Below are 21,809 nucleotides of genomic sequence, written 5' to 3'. Positions count from 1 at the left end.
ACTTCCTATAAACAATTGTTTAGCATTCCTGAAAAAAAATCCAAAACAACTGAAAATTTCCTGAAACTTCACAAATGGCCAGACTGATACACACTGAGAGCTCAGGATAGTGAGATAATGTGCATCTGACACAGCTTGTTCAAAAATACTCTAAGTACTGTATAAGTCAATAAAAAACAGTTCCATATTTCTATTTTCAATGATTCCAGCAGGAATACTGCTATAGTCCTATTCATTTTCTTCACCTAGTCCATACACAGTCATCAGTTTATAATTTACAGCACAGGTGATGCTAATGCCTGTGTGTTTATTATAAAGCCAGCCTTTTGACTACTAAATAGAATTTAAGAATGCAATGATGAAGAAGTCCAGCCCCAAAGCACCTGTAATGCAGAGCTGACTCTGGCTGGAGAATGGTGTTTTAAAGCCAGCCTGCAGCCAAGGATTACACCCATACTGTGTGTCATACTGACTCCATGAAGCATCTTTTTTCCAAATGCCATCAAGAATGGCATTTCTCACGTATTTTCTTTCCTTTCTCTGAAATATGCTGCCTGATGATCAGAGGTCACCAAACTACAACACTAGAGAAAAAACCAAAATCTTACCAGTTTCTCAGTACAGTTTATGAATTACAAGATGCTATGTTAAAGAACAAGAAAAAAAGAAAATAAAATATATCATAGTAACAGTTCCCAAGACTGAGGGAAACAATTCTGACAGCATGCAACTTTTAAAGAGACAGGAAAGGGAAAAGAGGAGGACAGGCGGCCCTTTATATTAGGGAGGCTTTTGACACCATAGGTTTTGAAACTAATGAAGATGAAGTTGAATGCCTATGGGTAAGAATTAAGGGGAAGACCAACAAGGTTGACATCCTGCTGGGAGTCTGTTACCATCCACCCAACCAGAAAGAAGAGGTGGACAACTTATTTTATAAGCAACTAGATAATATTTCAGGATCATCAGCCCTTGTTCTTGTAGGTGACTTCAACCTACCAGACATCTGCTGGGAACTTATTACAGCAGAAAAACAGCAGTCCAGGAAATTTTAGAATGTATAGATGACAACAGTTTTGTTGCAACTGATGGGTGAGCCTACCAGGGGAGGGACTATGTTAGACTTGCTGTTTGCAAATAGAGAAGGGCTGGTGGGAGATGTGGTGGTTGGAGGCTGCTTGGGGCAGAGTGATCATGAAATAATAAAGTTCTCAATAATTGGTGATATCGGCAGGAGCATTAATAACTCTTGCATTAGACTTCCGGAGGGCAGACTTTGGCCTGTTTAGGAGACTTATTCAGAGAGTCCCATGGGAAGCAGCCCTTAAAAACAAGGGAGTTCAGGAAGGGTGGGCATACTTCAAACCAGAGATCTTGAGGGCACAGGAACAGACTGTCCCTGTGTGCCGAAAGATAAGTCAATGGGGTAAACGTCCAACCTGGATGGGCAAGGAGGTATTGGAGGAACTTAGGAATAAAAAAAGGATGTATCATCTCTGGAAGGACGGTCAGGTTTCTCAGGAAGTATTTAAGAAGGCTGCTAGAGCATGTAGGAAAATAATTAGGGAGGCTAAAGCTCAGCCTGAATTTAAGATGGCTGCTTCAATAAAGGATTATAAGAAATGTTTTTACAAATATGTAAATGGTAAAAGGAAGGGTAAGACCAACCTTTGTTCTTTATTGGATGAGGGAGGGAACTTAGTATGTGCAGATAAGGAGAAGGCAGAAGTACTTAATGCCTTCTTTGCCTCAGTCTTTAGTGGAAAGATGGCTTGTCCTCAGGACAACTTTCCTCTTGGGTTGATTAATAGCGTCAGCAAACAGAATGGTCCCCCTATTATGCAGGAGCAGGCAGTCAGAGATCTGCTGGGATGCTTGGATATTCATAAATCTATGGGACCAGATGGGATCCATCCCAGGGTGATGAGGGAGGTGGCAGATGAGCTTGTGAAGCCACTCTTCATCATTTACCAACAGTCCTGGCTCAGTGGTGAGGTTCCAGATGACTGGAAGCTGGCCAGTGTGACGCCCATTTACAAAAAGGGTAGGGAGGAGGACCCTGGTAACTATAGGCCAGTTTGCCTGACCTCAGTACCCGGTAAGGTAATGGAACAGCTTGTACTGAGTGCCATCACACAGAATTTACAGGATGGCCAGGGTATCAGACCCAGCCAGCATGGGTTTAGGAGGGGTAGGTCGTGTTTGACCAACCTGATCTCCTTTTATGACCAGGTCACCCGCCTGGTGGATGCAGGAAGGGCTGTGGATGTTGTCTATTTGGACTTCAGCAAGGCCTTTGACACTGTCTCCCACAGCACACCCCTGGAAAAGCTGGCAGCCTGTAGCTTGGACAGGAGCACTCTCTGCTGGGTTAGGAACTGGCTGGATGGCCGGGCCCAGAGAATGGTGGTGAACAGTGCTGCATTCAGCTGGGGGCCAGTCACCGGTGGTGTCCCTCAGGGGTCTGTGCTGGGACCAATTCTGTTCAATATTTTTATTGATGACATGGATGAGGGAATTGAGTCTTTCATTAGTAAATTTGCAGATGACACTAAGCTGGGAGCTTGTGTCGATTTACCGGAAGGAAGAAGGGCTCTGCAGAGAGACCTGGATTGATTGGATGGATGGGCAGAGTCCAATGGGATGAAGTTTAAGAAGTCCAAGTGCCGGGTACTGCATTTTGGCCACAATAATCCCCTACAACGTTATAGGCTGGGGATAGTGTGGCTGGACAGTGCCCAGGCAGAAAGGGACCAGGGGGTGTTGGTTGACAGTCGGCTGAATATGAGCCAGCAGTGTGCCCTGGTGGCCAAGAAGGCCAATGGCTCCTGGCCTGTATCAGGAATAGCGTGGACAGCAGGAGCAGGGAGGTCATTCTTCTGCTGTACTCTGCGCTGGTGAGGCCGCACCTTGAGTGCTGTGTCCAGTTCTGGGCCCCTCAGTTTAAGCAGGACGTTGAGGTGCTTGAGCGTGTTCAGAGGAGGGCAACAAGGCTGGTGAAGGGCTTGGAACACAAGCCCTATGAGGAACGACTGAGGGAGCTGGGGTGGTTTAGCCTGGAAAAAAGGAGACTCAGGTGATCTTATCGCTCTCTTCAACTTCCTGAAGGGTAGTTGTAGTCAGGTGGGGGTTGACCTCTTTCACCAGGCAGCAACTGACAGAACAAGAGGACACAGTCTCAAGCTGCGTCAAGGGAAATATAGGTTGGATATTAGGAAAAAGTTTTTTACAGAAAGGGTGATAAAGTACTGGAATGGACTGCCTGGGGAGGTGGTGGAATAGCTGTCCCTGGATGTGTTTAAAAAAAGACTGGATATGGCACTCGATGCCATGATCTAGTTGAGGTGCTAGGGCATGGGTTGGACTCAATGATCTTGAAGGTCTCTTCCAACCCAGACATTCTGTGAATTCTGTGAAGCTGAAAAGCACAGTCTGGAATAATACAGCAGAAGAATGTTCCCATATCATATATGTGACAAAATCTATTAAAACAGAAGTATATCCAAGTCTAATGGGGCAATCATATGCTTTTAAGACATGGTTCTAAAATGAAAATTAAATTTTATGTCTTTTGACCCGATATGATTTTCAAAACAAACAAATAAATTTTTTTCTATTTATACAATAGCTACTCCAGGATAGGACCAGATGTTCTGACTATATGTTCTAGATTAGGCACATGGCCATCCAGAATCTGAAAAAGGAAAAAAATTAGGTTATTTGATGTAATACTTTATGTAAACTTAGCATTTGTTGGCTTCACTTGAAGTCTTCAATGGCAGTTGAATGATGGCACAAATTTCTTCTCCATAATACATAATCCTGGGAAGACTTTTGAAAGTCTTCTTTAACTTCTTTAAACCTTCTAATAATGTTTACATATTTGAGAGTCAGAGTTCCCATACAATTTCATGTATAAATAGAACAGTTTACATATTTCTCTGTGGATGGACAGAAATGATTAATTGATCTTTAGACCAGTGTGGTTGGAGAGGTGGTAATTCCATCCTCCAATCCACGGTCACCTTTAGAATTCTATACATAACAGATGTTTAAATAAAAATTAAATCTTTTTCTCTTTTGAACTTCCAAGCTTCTGTGTACTCATTTTGTGTCCAATAGCGACAAATGTCAGAGTTATTAAGAGTCTATATAACTTAGATAAAGGAGTATAATACATGCAGATGAGTAATTTCTATTGGGACAAAAAATGTCTCAGATTATCATAATTTCCAATTCTTAATGTGAAAGTCCATCTGTGTACTTCCAAAAGCACCATGAACCAAGGTCTAAGACAGGACAATGAAATTTCACATTGAGTAATATCCATATAGAGGTATGTATATACACATGAAAGTTGCCAGCGTCAATAACAGGCACTAAAATTAGTTTGACTTTCAGATGAACCAGAACTTGTTTAAACAATTTTCATATTTGCAAGCAGGCAATGAAGAAAGATGAGAGATTAGTTTTGCCCCTAAATAAGCAAGATTGAATAGTGGGTCCATGAAGAATTTCTGTCTACTTTTCAATATTAGCAGAGAACTCCATTTCTTATAGTGAAAAAATATGTAGATTGCAAAATAAGTAATCCCAAATTTTTCAACCCTATCATACACTAATAGTTGTAAATGCAGATTATTTGACTATCCTGAATAGATGAATGAAAAGGTACACAATGACTCCAATTGGCAATCAGTTTAAAACTTTAAAAAGAAAGTCAGTGAGTAGTTACCATGAAGCTGAAGATCGTAAGATAACTGACAATAATAGATCAGTGCAATTTAAAAACAATAGATATTGCATGAATAAAACAGCTGTAATTTAAAACCAAAAACAGACTTTAAAACCTACCTGTACTGTAGGTTTGAATGAACCAGTCTATACACAGAGAGATGCTTCCCAAAAGAACAGATTGTCTTTTCATGTTTCTTTTCAATGACATAAAAAAATCACATCATAGTGGCTATCTCTGAATGCAGGTTCTTTACCATGGTGGTTCAGGAACCACATTCTTTTGACAGTTGAAAAAAATTCTAGAGTATTCCCATTACATGTACTTGCATCTCTTAAGCTATAAAACTTGTTCATAACAACACTCCCAAATACAGCCACTGTCTTTCTCCTACTCTTATCTTCAGTACTGCAATCCGCTTTTTCTTCTGTAGCATCTTTTCCACCTCTGCTGCCATAACTGCCTTCTACTACTGAATGCACTTTTCTCGTATCTGTATCTGTACCTGTAACCTCTTGTTGCATACTGGGTTGGTTCAGTTAGGGGTTTTAATAAAAGTTAATTAGATCGGTTCTATGTAGCCCTAGTTCCCCCTCATAATGGTTTGCTCCAAGCTGTATCACAGGAGCTCAGTCATGTCAATCTTGTAACCACTCCCCTTCCTCTCGGAAAGTTCTGTGTCAGTCACCCCACCTCTGTAATCCCATTTGTTCCAGAACCCGGTACACACCCCAATTATGTTCCCATAGGTTGCCATGGTCCGCGTCACTCCCTTGTTGTCTGTACCCATTGGGCGAGGGGGGCTTCCGCCCCTGTTGGCCTGCCCCCTACTTAATCCCCTGTTCCCTGTGCCCCAGCACCATTTTGCCCATGTGGGCTTGAGGACAGCTGCATTGTCCACTGCTGCAGCCACGTGGGAAATAAAGAGTTCTCAGCCATATGGGGGAAGTGCACCTTCTCTCACCCTTTGTCTCGCCTCAGCGTCTGGCTACAGCGCAGCAGACCCATGTGGAGGCTCAGCCCTAGAGCTCTGCACACACACAGCAGCCCCAGTCTCCGCCGAGAAGCAGCATGCTAGCCGGTCACCCCCAGCTGCCCGGGACCAATGCAAAGAAAAAACGAACGCCGCAAGTAATGCCCAACATGGGACCATAGCCGCAAGGGCCGCCCAGCGCAAGCTGCGGGGCGACCAGCCGCAGCCAATGCAGGTGGAGATTCACCGTCACCGTCAGACACCCCAGAGCTGCGCGAAGAGACACACCACCACCAAACTGCCGCCGAGCCACCACCGCGTGCTGCCGCCAAGCCGCAGACTGTGCCGCTGCGTGCCGTCGCTGAGCCACGCCACAGCCAAGCAGCCATCTTCATGCGGAAAAGAGTGCCTAACGTTGGACTGAAAACTGGAGTGTGGCTTCACGAAATCAGTGAAAACTCCACCACCCTCGAAGGAGCACATGGACTTTTGTCCTGCCGCTTCCATAAGGGATGGAAGCGTAACTTCTCATGGTCACGGACGACACCAAGGAGCTGTTTCCGAGAGCAAGGACCGCAGCTGCAGTTTTGTTTGCAAAGACACCAGTTTGGTGACTATTTCAGCAGCAGGGAGCAGACCCGGCTGAAAACTACCATCACTGAGGGTGGGTTGTTCATGATCCCAGGGTTAGGGGACATGTCGTGCACAGCGCGAGTTAAAACCGCCGGCAGACTCTGTCGGTTTGGTTTTTTTTCACTTTTCCTGAAGCTGAGGGTGGGTTTGAGTGGGTTGTTAACACGGGAGCCCTGTTAACCACCTACCAGAGGAAATTTTATACCCAAGTTAAAGAAATCCTAACAGTGAAGGGTAGTTGTGTCCCCAAAAGTTCTGTTAAAAGTTTCGTTCAGTAGTTGGTTTTTACTTTCCTGGGTGTTTCCATGGAAGATGCTAGGAAAAAGGAGTTTTGGGAACATGCAGGTGCGAAGTTAGCTGGGGGAATCGAGCACAAGGATTCCTCCGTCAAAGGTAGCTTTACTAAGCTGCACTTGGTAATTTTGGAAGTTGTTAGAGCGGAAAGCACGCAAGCCGCAGACTGGGAGGGAGAAAAGCGGCAATCGAATGAAAACCCAGTTAGCCCTGAACCCCTTCTCCGACCCTCCTCTCCTTCTCCCTCTTCCCCTAAACCGGGTGGGCAAGGGGGAGTACTCTGCTGCTAAGAGGTGCAGGACAGCTCCTGCAGTGCGGACTGTTTTCCTGGCTTCCCCGAGTCCCCCCGGTACCCCTGTCTTAGCGGAACTGATCACTCTGCTGAGATTCTGACCCCAAACCCTCATTCCTATCCCCTTTTCCCAGTCGAAAATCCCAGTTTTAGCACAATCCAGCGCAGTTTTGCCTCCCTGAACCCTTTCCTTTGTTCCTCTGGGGAAGCCCCGCCAGCCATATGGCAGGGAACAGCATCTTTCTTCTCACAAAATGGAGCACGAATGCCTTTGGGGGGTTCTCCTTTCCACAACCCCTGGACCCCTCCTGCTTCCCTGTTGGTGTGGGTGCCACCCCCTCGAGGGATCAGGCTACTCCCCTCCCCCTGTTCCACCCCATGTGGGCGTGCCCTCCTTGCGTGTTTCCCCGGCCGCGTCATTGGTCCCGCCCTCTCCCACCAGGGAGGCTCTGTTGTCTCCGCCCCTCTGCTCAGGAGTGGGAAAGCTCTCGCCCTGTCCCCCACGCCCCGCCTCCGCGTTTCCACGGGTGGAACAAGTTTGCGAAATCGAGCAGCCGCTTTTAACTCCAGCCTCCTACACCAGAGGAGGGAAGAACCCTAAATGGGAACCCCTTCCCTATGGATCAATCAAAGAAGTATGCAAAACATTCAGAGATTTCAGTGCCAAAGGTCCATTTTTTAAGGGCATTAAAAGCAACTTTAACATCTAAAACAATGGTGCCGGCAGACCTTAAACGTCTGTTCAGCTGCCTGCTTCTCCCATCTGAATGCAAATTGTGGGAGAGGAGATGGAAAAAATTAGCAGCAGATCTGCTTCCCGAAATCTTGGAGGGGCCATATAGCCTTGATTTCGCGGAAGAACCAATTACTTTGAACCATCTTATTGGTGAAGGGAGGCAGTCCTGAAGGGAGTTTGAGTAACAACCCATGCTGTCATCAAAAGCTTACAATAGAATAGGTTTTCAAACATATCAGGAGGAGGTTTTCTGCTTGAATGTTTGCATGGCTAGAAGAATATTAGTATGCCAGTGTCAGGGGTTTTCTGCTGGTTTTGTTTTTCGTGGTGGTGGTAGTTTTTTGTTTCTGAATAAGATGTGGAAAACTTGAGGAATTTCCTAGACTTGCAGTTTTCTTAATAAATGGCTCAGTAGAAAATCTATCACAAAATAAATGTTAAAAAAAAATGTTTGGAAACAGAGGAATAGAAGTTGAGTAGCTAAATTCCAGTACCAAACAATACCTGTTTCAAAGCTGAACTGATTAATTGAACTACTAATTATAGTGTGCAACCTACTACTTAAAGCCTACTTAATTAAGGACTAGAGAGCAGTATATGTGCCACTCATCTTTGAAATGTATTCCAGGGAGTGCCTGCAAACAGGTAAGTCTCAAGACTACATCAGACCAGTTAGTGGATACTATAATAAAGAATAGAACATGTGTACAGATGGATAAATTGCTTACACCTGGTAAGAGTCAGCCCATCTCTGGTAAATGGAAATAGTTTATGAAAAAATTATCAATGATTATGTTTGTAAAGGAGATCTGCTCAAAATAGTCTACTCCAGTTTTCAAAGTTTCTGACACAGTCTTTCACCAAAACCTTGTAAAGAAACCAATCACAGTGGAAAATAAAGAGTCACAACACAGATAAATCTGGCTGAAACACAGGAGTCAGTTTGCATGGTGCATACCACAGAAATTCCACAAGGAGCCAAGTATTTAACTTATTCATGGTTGCTGAGGAGAGGGTGAGTCAAATGTGAAATGAGAAAGTTTGCTGATGATTCAACAAGTGATATAGCCAAGAACTGATACTGCAAACATCAAGAAAACCCTAATGACTGAAGTCCTGGGCATTTAGGGTGGTTAATGAAACTCAACAGAAATGAAGTTATATATGCACAGGAATCTCAGTTTTACTGTACTGGTGAAGTGATGGGCTCTGAGTACATTATTAACAGTTATGCATGAAATCTTGAGGCCTTAAATAGGTCTGGGAAAATGTATGTTCAATGAGGATTAAAAATGGGGGAAAAAATTAAATAAATTCAAACCCAAAATAATTTTTTAAAAAAAAAGCCTTGGGTTAAGCATTAAGAGTAATATACCAAACAATGGATATAAATTCATGGCTTGCTCATGTGTTGAAAACCATATGCATTTCTTATTTCATCCCTCTATCTTGTGGAAAAAAAAGATATAGTAGGATTGAACTAGGTACAAAAATAGATGGGATTAACTAAGGCTGGAAAAGACATGTCAGAGCAGGATGTAAAAGAAGTCCACAAAATCTAGAGTACTGTAGAATTAGAGAGAAGGAATCTACTTTTCAACCATCTCTTCCAATTTATGAGTTGGTGGGCCTCAAGCACAGAGAAGAGCAACACATCAAAGAGATAAAAATTGCTTCATGCAAAGTGCAGTAAAGTTATCCATTGCTGAAGTGCTAAAAGTTATGTGGACTCAAATGGAGAATGGACAAGTTCATGGAATAGAAATCCTTCATTAACTAGTAAATATATGGATGCTTCCTCTGTTTATAGGAAGCTGTGAGCCAAAAGTTGTAGCAAACTGAATCAGAGAACATTCTGAGTTGGAAAGCACTCATGAAGATCATAAAATCCAACTCTTAAGTGAACGGCCTGTAGAGGGATCAAACCCATTGCCATGGCATTATGAACACTGTGCTCTGACCAGCTGAACTAATCTCAGTGTCTGAGTGAATATCCAGGGATATTTTGATATGTCAACTGTCTTTTGAATGCTTGCTACACCAGAACATTCTTCACTGTAGAAATCAAAGACGAAGCTGAATAAGGAGACTCAGTTTTTAAAACGTCTGTTCATTCAGTAAACTACAAATGAGATAGTCTAGGTACTCAGATTTCACAGTAGTAATGTATCACTTAAGTTTATTATGCAATATTAAGGATGGCATCTACAAATGTCTTCTTTATTTTAATACATGGAGAGTTACTAGTACCATCTTCTGTGTCTGCTTAAGTCATCTTAAATTGAGTCAGAATACTTAAAAGTAGTGCTACCTACATACAGGAGCAGAAGCCTTTCCAGACAGATCTTAATTAAATGCATAAAGAAAAAAAATCCATAAATATTCCCTCCAGTGTTACTTCTATTTTACCTAGTATTTGCCACATATTATTGCTTTCCACATATATATCTATTCAATTATTAATTTAAAAATTATTAGGCTAAAGTATTGGCATTTTTAATGCCTTTTGTTGAAATCTCCATTAGAGATCTACCTCAACGCTAAACAGATTCTGACAATGGCACTTTATGAGAAAAATAAATTGTCCTTCTGTAATTTTTTGCTTTCGAACATATTGTTTCATAAGCTAACTTAAAACATCAGCTTTAACAAAATCTTTACTTCAAAAATACACATGAAACTCTACCTCTTACATGGTCTTTTCTTTTTCAAGAACTTTGCAAATAGAAGAGACCGCATCCTTCAGGTGGTTCTGAGGCATATCAATGGCATCACCTACATGGCAGGTATCACATGAAATTACACAAATTATGCTCTACTTGGCATCTGCCATGATTTCAGTTTAAAACAAAGCGCAGCTTCTCCCACATAGCATCCTGATTAAACAAATAAACTATGGCACTGACTGCAAATATACACATCAGAGTGTAAAAAAATTAGCAGATACATTCCAAATCTGTATTTAATTTTAATTAAATTTCATTCTGTAGCTCAATTAATCCACAACTCCAAATGTCAGCAGGGCTTAGGCAAATGGAATGACATCTGCTAGACTGCATGCTGACTGTAAAACCTTCAGTGCATGCTAGAGCTTTGGAAAAGTACCAGGAGAAAAAGAAAAAAGAAATTATCTCAATAAATATATATTAATGTGCAAAAGTCTAATTTCAACTGAACACAGGAAAGGTACTTGATAGCAAATCTGGGTAAATTTATTTACTTTACAACTCTGGCTAATAATAGTGCATAACTAAAACTGAATACAGTGTTGTCCATTAGTAATAACATATTTACAATGGAATTGTCTTGTTTTTAAGTAATCTGCTATGAGATACCTTGTAGCATCTTTTGTAATTAAAGAAATCATATTGTAAACACTCAGTGTTATTTCTAATATAGCTATGTATCTGCATAGAACTATTATCCAGAAGGTTCTGCTCATGTTTGAGAGCTGAAGGAAGACATTATTTTTGTCATAGAGAAACTGTTGCAAATTTTTAACAGCATTAAAGTACTTCAATGGTAATCTGACATCTAAATATGCTTACAGTGCTAGCCACATGACAGGTGGATTAGAAGAGAAGTTGGGGAATTTGAGGGAGGGAAAAAAAAAAAGACACTAAGAGTGAACTTCACAGATTTTCTCGGTCATGCTGACATATTGATATCTGTGTTAGTCCTTCATTTCTTTTTATTTCTTATTTTCATTCTAAAAGATTGGCCCCATCCTAGCCATAATTTTGGACTGACTTTAAAGACAAATGACAGATAAAAACAGGTAGGGGTAAGGGATGAGGCCTGTATACCTCTGAGATTGGGGAGAGGTTTCTGTAATAATGGTTGTGAGGTAAACAACTGATTATTGATATTAGAACCCAATTCAATGGACCATATTTAAAATACACAACCAAGGCAAAAAGCAAAAATGAAAGGAAAAGCCCGTAGGCGCTTCACAGTACTTTATGAATAAAAATGTATTAAGATGTCTCAATTTTCCAGATACTGACCGTGGCTTTGATCAAAAAATATGAAATAATGCTGAACTGCAGAATAATGGATGCTCTGTCATAAGATCTGATTCTGCAAATACTTAAGTCAGTCACATAATGTGTTTACAGGACACAGCCTGTCATTTATTGTTCAATTTATGTTCACTGTAATTATTTCCTCCCTCTATTGATAACTAAAACACTAAGCATGCAAAAAGTGATATAGAAGCTTCCATGTTTTTTCAAATTATCATTACAAGTCCTTCCAGCACTATTAACTGTGGTTTGTGCAGCTCTTGTGTATTTTTGATGGTTGTAAGATTATCAAGTGAAGCAAGGAATATATAAATTCTTCAAACACCTATTTTTTATTCAGGTGGGTAAATTATATAGCTCTAATCAAAGAGCTTACCTATAATAAGAATAAAAATTAAAAAAAAAAGCCCAGAAGATGCAGACAGTTTTGAGGACTACATCCTGTCAAATAATCCAATTATTTCTATTCCTTTCACCCTTTTGTCCATAAATTTTGAGCTTATTTTATATCAAGTGAATTCAAGAGAGAAATTTAAATTTCAATCACTGAATTAAAAAACTGTAAATATGATTATACTCAATTTTTATTATTGTCATTATATAATTAACTAAAGTACTGTCTCATGTTCCTAAACCTACTTTTATCTTTCCTTTATTTTTACTTTGGAAATGGCTGCTCTTGTTACAGAGAGCATTGCTCTAAAATATGAGCCTGCTTTAGAGCTAGTTGTATCTGTTGATACAATTCAACTTAGTTTTAACAAATTTAAGATTTCTACCTAACAGCATAATTCGGAATGGCCTTATATTTCAAAAACATACCATATTTTATGTACCTGTTAGCAACAGAAATTTTTATTTTTATGACTATGTACAAGGATAATATCTTCAAACACTTTAAAGATGTATCTTAGAAAAAAATTATTAATATATCCTTAGATGCAAACAATGTATTCTTACAACTATAAATCTATGCAAAGTATTTAACTATCAGGATTTTATTCTTGAGGCTATATGAAGACATAATTAATAGTTTAGAGTATCTCTATGGAATTCGAAAGACATGGACCCCAACACCACTGAAATCAGTGCTGAAAGATTGATGTCATTAATGTCAAAATCACTAAGGTTTGACCCCAAAATCTCTTAAGTTTAACTTTCAGGTCTATATTAGTCTAATTCTACTGTCTGTAAATCTACACCCTCACTCACACTGACAATGTCAGACAATGGTAGGTTCACTATTGAAATAACTGTGATTTGGGTTTTTTGAAGGAAATGAATGTGATGTCATGAAATTGCCATACAGAACAACTTGGAGCTTAGTGACCATAAATGAAAACAAATGTAATAGAAACACCTATCTTCAAATTTCATTCCAAGAAGATCAGGTGACTCTTTCACTGAATATCCACAAATTTTCCAGCCTGAGCACTTTAGTGTCACTGCATACTTACATCCAACTGGGATCCAAACTGCCCCCTCCCCCACCACATACGTCCATATTAAACATAATGCTTCTATAAAAACACAGTGCTCAGGAACACTGATTTTATGGTGCACAGCGTGTGTCCCAATACATGCACAAAATAAATGTACTACTTGAACAGCAGCTATGATAGTTAACAAACCACTTTCATTTTTACCTTGTGTCACAACACTGCAGTATACATAAATTAACATGTTCCGTTATTCAGCCTCCTCTGTGACAGTCAGCAGATTGCTGATTAGTACTAGGCACAAAGTACAATCTTCAGATATGTGCCTAGTTGCTCTCTTCCTTAAGTAGGAAAATTGTGAGCTATCCAAGTGATGGGAAAACCTGGATCATATCCATCCTCATTGCTCCAGCCATCAGCAGATGTAAAGGAAGAACCTGTTAAAGGCTACAAGAACTGCCGTGTCTATTCAAGTGAATACTCCCAGGTCTTCAACTTTTGATATCCAAAAAGCTGCTCCACTACATCTCCTGCTGTTGGTGTCACTGTAAAATTTCAGATAATGAGGTAAGAGGTAAGGGGCTCACATGGGTTCTTTATACACCAAGATGAGGAAAATTAATTTTAATGCTACAAAGATGGGAGTACTGGTACAGACAGCCACTAAACACTTCCAGCTGCTCTACTATCCTGGAATCTGGAATGAGAATCCTGTTACAAACACTGCAAGTACAGAGCAGTTTCCTATGTTCCATTAGTGCAAAGGGGACATGGGGTGCTAGATAAAGAGGGGGTTAGAAAAAAAAATATAAATGAAAGCAAGATACTTCTCTGCAATAACTGCAACAAATAATATTGCTCAGGGGGGAAAAAAAAAACAAATAAAAATGTTTCTAGAAAGAAGTGTGGTAGGTTCATCATAGTGATAGTTGTGTGCTATGAAGGTCAAATTCCTAAACAGATTTTTGGTTTTAGAGCATAATTCTACTTCCTAGTTCACAACTGATTAAAGAAGATGTAACTTTTGAACAAATACTAATGCTTATTGTTCCTTTTATTTATCCTTTAACTGTTAACGTGTGGACAATAGAGCTCATATAAACTAAAAATTAATCTGGAAAATTAAAAACTTTTGAATTAAATGCTTTCCTATTTTTGGCCTTTTGTGAACTTGTCTTTTTTTAATGGAAAGGAATGGTGGAGTTCATGGCTCTGGGTGCTTATTTTTCCCAGGTAAAATATGTATAATATTCTGATTTTACTTTTTCAATGGAAAATAAATTTCTCTAAAGTTATTTTGAATGCAATAATTTTGTTTTCATATTTTGTAACAAACATATCTGGGAGAGCAACAGCTTGCTACTAGGCATGCAGGTACCACATTGCCATTTTTACTGATAAGATGGACAATTTTACTTCTCAGTAATAAAATTCAATAATGATTTTCAAAATACTGACACCATTAAAAAAAAGTCAGAAGGACTATTTTATATATATATATAAAATTGAATTCAAGATTTAAAATTTTTATACTTAAAATGCATAGATCTTTTCAGAACCATGAACCAAATTTTAAAATGCTGGAAGGTAAATATGAAAAGAAAGGTTGCATACTACAATTCTCTAAATTTTTTCAGGTAAAAACAACTGATTTTTAATGCAAAATTAAAACAAATACATTTCGTAATTACTAATGCTAACATTTGTAGACTGGTTAGAAATCACATCTAGAATATAAAAACAACATAAAAACACTGTAATTCACCTTTTCTCCAATTCCATCATTACTACTAGTACAATTAATACAATTGTAGCATCTAACATTTAGTAGGAAAGATACAAATCTTTACAGAATGTAAAATAAGCAAGTATAAATCTCAAGCCATCTAAGTATGAATAAATAAGAACATAACAGCTAATGTGTAAGCTTTTCTCTGATTAGATTTGTCTCCTTCAGATTTTTCATTTAGATTTTTTTTTTCTCCAAAGGAGAAAGGAGTGGTTTTGATTTTACTTTGTGAGCCATGTTCTAACTCAACAAGTTGTGCATATTTCTAGATAGACAAAGCACTGCCTACCACTGACTGTCAAGTTTCTGCCACTCTGTGTGAAAATCAGAAGGAATATCACAAACTGATGCAGAGACAAACAGCTAATTTTCAGTTTCAAAATCACCATGTAGCTGCCATTATGCATTTTCTCAAACAATTTTTTACACTAAATGTACATATGTGAGAAAAAAAAAAGGAAAAATTATTTCAATGCACTATGTGAAAACTGAACTAAACTATTCACAATAGGATGAAAAATATATAACTCTCATATTGACTCCACAAGTCATTGCCCTTTAACTCAGGATAATGTTTTATTAGTGTTAGACCTCTAAAAGGGAATCCAAGCAGGAAAGGCAAGAAAAAAAAAAAAAAAAAAAAAGAAAGTTTGAAAGGATCTCTACTCTGTAGACACAACAAGTTTATTACTGTTTAAAGGCAAATTATATCCATATCTCACAGACTCTGATAACTTTACTCTTTTCTCCCCATCCAGAATTAATCTTTCCTTTTGATTTGCAAAAAGAAAATAAGGTTCTAGTAAATTTTCATAGTGGAATCATGTGAAAAGATGCTGTTCAAAAGCTCCACATTTGGTCTTTGAATAACAGGTAACTTTCATGACATCTGTCCCTCTTTAAAAATATAGGTGTGTATATATGTGTGTATTCATACACATATAGTTTGAAGTCATTAAAAAGGTATTAAAGTTATATAAAATATCTAGAACTACTAGTAAAATGAGCCTATAAGGCACAGTGCTACACATTACAAGAGTCAAAAAGATCATCAGTTTGAAGCAAAGCAACACCCATAGAACTGCTGGCAGAGTGAAACAATGCCAAAAAAAAATTAAAATTCTGTGTGCCTCAATGACTTTCTCAGTTTTTATTTTTACTGTTCATTCTGAACCTTCATTCTTTACACAAGCTTCTCATCATTAAGCAATCTGCATAATTTTAAAGTCTGGATGTGTGCTGAAACAGAGTTACCCATTTGTACTCACAGCAGAAAATGATTCAGGTTGTTCCAATAACTGATTGCAAAGATGTTAAATGTTGTTGTGTTATAATTATTTTATTCACAGGAAATTCTTATTCATACCTAACAGAGTGCAACATAGTGCATCATCAATGGACACAGTATCTAGAGACTGCTTGGAGAAATTAGTTGTACAGAGGCCAAACTGAGGTGAAACTAATAAAATAATGCAAAAGCAAGGAATGATCACATTTGCATTTTAGTCATGAGAGACTTCTAAAGAGTGAGACTTTAAATATTTCCTTCATGTTAGATCTGTGACCTATACAAAAATCCTAACATAAAAAGACTACTAGTCCAACTGCAGCAAAGTTTTCATTATGAAGAAGGCAATATAAAGGAATTTATGCAACAACCTTTTTTTTTTTTTTGCAACCCACAGGTTCTGAGGACAAAGAACTTACCAGAACCTCTGTGACCCAAAGTCTGCTATCAAAGCTATGCAAGCAGACCTGTCCTTTCCCAACATGGAATTTGTTGGGTTGTGAGGATGTCCTTCATGCAGGAAATGGCCAGTGTGAATATGGCTAGCAGACAAGAGTTCTCTCCAGTAGTAAGATTCATATACTGACTATTATGCCTTTTTTACCCTGTTTCTTCTGAGAAGCTGTTAATAACACTTATTCCAATCTTGAAACTGTTGGCTAACTATGCAGAGGAAGCACAAGAGCTTATAAAACACTCATTGCAATTCCATGTAAGTACACTGACCTCACAAGAAAATGTTTTATATAGAATAAGTACATTGCATTACAGATGCTATCACTTGTCCTTATCCCCAGCTGTAAGAATAAAATATTATTCTGTCTCCAGAGGTTTATCTGAAGAATCTTTCTAACAAAACCAGATCCAAACAGAACACTGGATACAATTAAATTCAAATTAGTGACTCTGGACTACAGTCCTTGAGCTGTGTTGGGCACACTACGTGGTGTTCACATACTCTTTTACATGAGAAAGCAAAACCTGCTGGAAGACTTACTGACTTATTAGAACTAACACAAATTCTTTCTACTGAGGGTCAAACATATATCATACACCATCAATATGCCAGCTTCTTGATGGACAATAAATGAAAAGTAGAAAACCTAAACTTTCTTAAAATTGTATATTTAACCATACTAAAAGCAAAATATACAGAAATACAAAATTCCTGAGGATTTTTCTAGAGATATAGTTGTCTGGGACATAATGGCCTCATCCAAACACATTCCTCTCCATATTAGTAAATAACTATAAATCTGTGGTGGTTTGTTGTTTTATAATTGGTTTTTGTTAATCATTTTGTAACGGTTTGTTCCAGGTACCCTGTTCTGCTCCCCTAATGGTTTAGCCCTAAGTTGTTTACATCAACATTTTCCGGCCAAGTACCTGTCAGTCCCTATGTCAGTCTCCCCAGTCCCTCCCTTGTACCCCCCTTGTTTCCTTATAAGTCCATGTCAATCCCCAGTTCACTGCCCCCTGCCCCTGTCTGTCAAGTTGAACACACCCTGTTTGTTCTGGAAAGTTCCCTGTCTGTTGCCCTTTCCCCAGCACACCATTGGACTGTTCAGCCTCCTCCCTCCCCCATGCTGCTTTCATTGGATCGCCCCAGCTGTGTTCTCCTCCCCTATTACTTCCCCATTGGATGCAAGTGGTTTCCACTCCTCACCCCCTCCTGTCTTTAAAATGCCCCCCTCATTCCTGCGCTTTACTTGTCCCTGAACCCTCTGGGGAAATAAAGTACCTTGGAATTCATACAAGTGACCCCTTCCTATTTCTTTGCCCCAATCCTTTGTTCCTGCTTCAGAGCTGTGCTACCCACGCCACAGCCAGCCACAGGGAGCAGCAACTCCCTGTGAGCACTGCCACCCTAGGGGTCTCAGGAGACAGCTGGGGGCAGCCCTTCCTGTTGCACCCTCCAGCCACAGGGAGTGTGCCAGCCAGGAGACCTCCACATTGTGGCCGCAACCGGACAGCAATATAAAACTATAATCTTAGCCTCTGAAGGTGAACCTTGAATTCAAGAACAAAAGCAATTACATTCATAAAACTTATGTAAGGACAAATTGGTTCCGTTATATTGTATGCTTAGTGTGACAAAGGATGTCTCAACTGTAAATATGCAGGTTTTATTAAAATAAGGAAGTAAAATTAAATAAATTTTAAAGTACTTTGAAGCCTTGTTTATACTATTAATAGTACCATGAAAATAATACCATTAAACATGGTATGTAATAAAACACATTTAAATGTCTGAGGTATAAAGGTTATTTCCCATTTATACTCGTATTAGATGCTTTCCTTTCTTCCATAACACTGTTCATCTGGCTTACACTTCATGCTCAAGTCATGCAAATTGGAGCTGACTCTCAATTACACAAAGTCTTTCTCCAAAGATGACAGACCAAATACAGTAGAGATAAAATACATCAAGGTTTAAAATAGGTCCGTTCAGCCCCACTGCCACTTCATCATGAAATGATATAATTCACTGATGCCTCTGCCTAGCCTAACATATGTTCTATTCACAGCCTGCGTCACTCTTCATTTGTAATTCTTTCCCTTTTTTCCCTCTCATCTTGTAATACTTTGCTTGGTTGAAGACAAATACTGAAAGGAAAAAAGAGTATTATCATATGATGACCTGTTCCAGGGTGTTAAGTCCCTGTCAAGGTTTGATTTTAACATGGGGTATTGATGACAGTACATGAATTCAGGCATCATGTCTGGAATTAGACTATATTAATTATCACTTGAGTGCAGTAGGCATGAAAGTGCTGTTTCATTGACTAAAAGGATTTGACTGAATAAAATCCATTTCTCATCTGGTTGCTTATGGATAAAGACATTTTTTGTCTTTGCAGTGATTTTTTCTTTATTAAATATGATATTTATAAGATTGAATAGACTGTCTCATTCAGCCACAGATATAAATATTTTTAAACAAAAATATTAAATCTATTGTTTTGCTGACAACTGCTTATATATCAAAGTTTACACTTTTATCTTTACATAGAAAATATAAAATGTATACACAAAATGTATATGTATGTAATAAAATATTATTTAAAACACAAAACTATGAAATATTAATTACTTTATAAAAAATAATTTTCATAATGACCCATAGGTAAAAAATATCCTATAGTTTTATTTCCATTCAGTAAGAAAATGCATTTTTATGCAGAGAGTTGTTGTTTATTTTCATGCAATCAAAAAAATTAAGTTTAAATCATTTAAAAAACCCTATGTCAATGTAACCTAGTTACCTAGAAAAATTCTGTTTTATAGCCTTTACTATGTAAAACATGACTTAGCTACAGAGAAACTGGAAGGAGATCTGAACTTTCAAGTGTAAATATCCACAGAGATACATAAACCAGCATATGGCAATATAATGACACTAACATATTTAACAATGTAAATTTTTTAAAATTTATTATTTTCAATTACCACCCAGAAATACATGTTTCTCACTTGATGTTATGTGCTAGCTGCCTCATGTATTTACACTACCATAGCAAAGTGCCAGGAAACATCACCACATGATGGCCATTGCACAGATGTTGCTCACGGTATATAAATTTTCTCTTAGTGCACCAGAGATTCTTCCACCCTCTTTTTAGCATCCAAATGTGCTGGGAAGTGATGTTGGGGCAAATGGAAGCTAAAAGAGTTGGACTCAATGAAGAGCAGTGTATTTAACTGCTAATGCCAGATGTGGGTATGCAGGATAATTAGAATTATGAATATTTTTGTTAGTTACGTTTAATCAGCCGTGCACCTTGTATCTATCTATTGATCTTTCTACATCTGTGTTTATCATTTTCCTCAAAGTCTCTAAACAGAAGAGAACCATATAATGCTGTTACTTTTTAAAATCATGCTATACGATCTCTAAAGATCTGAAGAAATGGAAGAAATTTCTTTCTTTAACAGGTGTCAATTAAGTATGGGTAGACCCACCAATCAACAGCATAATAAACACATTGAAACATTCCAAACCTTTTAAATCTTACTTAATCACAGTACTAAACTGTACTAGCTGACTTAAGTGACACAAGGCATCAGGTGATCCAACATCCTGTATTCCATGTTTCTCTCTACATCAAACCATACAAGTTTGCTGTCTTTTAAGACCTGCAGCCAGAAAATTGAACTTGTGTGTTCTACCCTGGTTTACAGCAGGGGAGGGATGCTCGGTCCCTTTTAAAACAGGGAACATGAGAAGCTCTTTTAAAACAGGGAACAGACATGAGAAGCTCTCTCTTTTGTTCTCTCTGGGCTCTGGAGAGCTCTGCAATACTTCCACTGCTGCTGCCTGCTGTTTGCCAAGGGAGGGGGACTCACAGCTGCCCTCCACCCTGGATCAGAGCCATTCTACAAGTTCCAGCTGCTGCCAGCAGTTCACCAGCGCTTTTTTTACCAGCACATTATAGGAGAAAGCCTGCCTAGCTGTGACATGGAGCCTACACCAGCACCCTGGCAGCACTGGCTCGTTTTTAACAAAAATTGTTCTTCCCAGGTTTTGTTTTCTCCCTGCTCCCTGTTTTGTTTGTCTGGGGGAAGGGAGTTTGTTTTCTTGAACAGTGGAGGCTCGTTTGCTCTCTTGTGTCCTTTGTTCTCTCTCTCAACCACACAACCTGGGGCAGGAGCCTCTCCGCCCTCTTGTCTTTGTCCTCTGGGCCATGTGGGCTGCCTAGGCAGCAGCCATCTTGTCTCCTTTCTTCCTCGGTGGACCATCTGACCCAGAGGCTTTGTATTTCTTGGGTTTTGCTATTTTCTTTTAGTAATCTGTTTTTTTTTTCCCACTTGTATCTTTTTGCATTTATCTCTGCTTATTGGTAAGAGGGGAGAGGTTGAAAACAAAGGGAAAGTAACTTATACCAGAGTCTCCGTCCTGTAAAATGGTCATAAAATAAGAAATCAACTGCAATCAGAAATCAGCTTTAGCTAGTTCTAAAGAATAATTTTAAAGGATTAAAAATTATAGCCATTGAGAGAAGTACACTGAATCATACCTTCCCAGATGTTTCAATAAGCAGTAAGTTAATGACTTTCTCTAAAGGAATAAGCTAGATGATGATGCTGATTAAGGTAGCATCAGAAAGGCATTCACAAATCACAAGGATCAGGTAGGAGACAATATCTTGTACTGCCATAGCGGATGATGCAGAAATTTTTGCTTTTAAATCAGGTGAGTTTTATGGACAGTATTAAAGTTTCAAAGAAAGGATCATGTAGGATCGACAGTTAGGGTTCTTCTGTATTTGGCAGGAAAGAGTAGTCAGCCTATTTACACTTTTCTCCTTTCTACTACTTGACTTCCCTTCCATTTTCAGGCCATAAATACCAGCATGGAGTAACTCTTTGCTTACTCTAGCAGGTTGTGATTAGTTCCTCCCTTCCTGCAATCCTTTCCTAAGCCTCTGTCTTCTCTCACTCTTACTACTCTTATCCAAGAAGCTCATTCTACCTTCCCCAAAATGACTTTCAGACTGTGACTGCACCTGAGCTATGCTGACCATAGCATAGGTGTGATAACAATTGAAGCAAGAATGACAGTATCCAAGAACTAAAAAAAAAAATACCAGATGTAAAAAAACCC

At 38.9% G+C, this 21,809-nt stretch overlaps 1 protein-coding gene and 1 long non-coding RNA gene across 2 annotated transcripts in view; both read right to left on the bottom strand.

Moving 5' to 3' along the window:
• The window catches only part of KIAA0825 (KIAA0825 ortholog), a 250,652-nt gene that overhangs the window by 95,126 nt on the left and 133,717 nt on the right, over window positions 1–21,809 (bottom strand). The gene's annotated exons all lie outside the window — the stretch shown is intronic.
• LOC137464703 (uncharacterized) lies at window positions 10,614–15,484 on the bottom strand. Its single transcript, XR_010994371.1, has 3 exons — window positions 15,303–15,484; window positions 13,335–13,672; window positions 10,614–10,754 (listed from the first exon to the last, which is right to left on the bottom strand). It is a non-coding gene; the product is annotated as an uncharacterized lncRNA (long non-coding RNA).

The sequence above is a fragment of the Anomalospiza imberbis genome, chromosome Z (genome assembly GCF_031753505.1).
Source record: "Anomalospiza imberbis isolate Cuckoo-Finch-1a 21T00152 chromosome Z, ASM3175350v1, whole genome shotgun sequence".
NCBI classification, from domain to species: Eukaryota; Metazoa; Chordata; class Aves; order Passeriformes; family Viduidae; genus Anomalospiza; species Anomalospiza imberbis.
The sequence above is the reverse complement of the archived record's forward strand: the minus strand, read 5'-3'. Positions and strand labels throughout refer to the sequence as shown.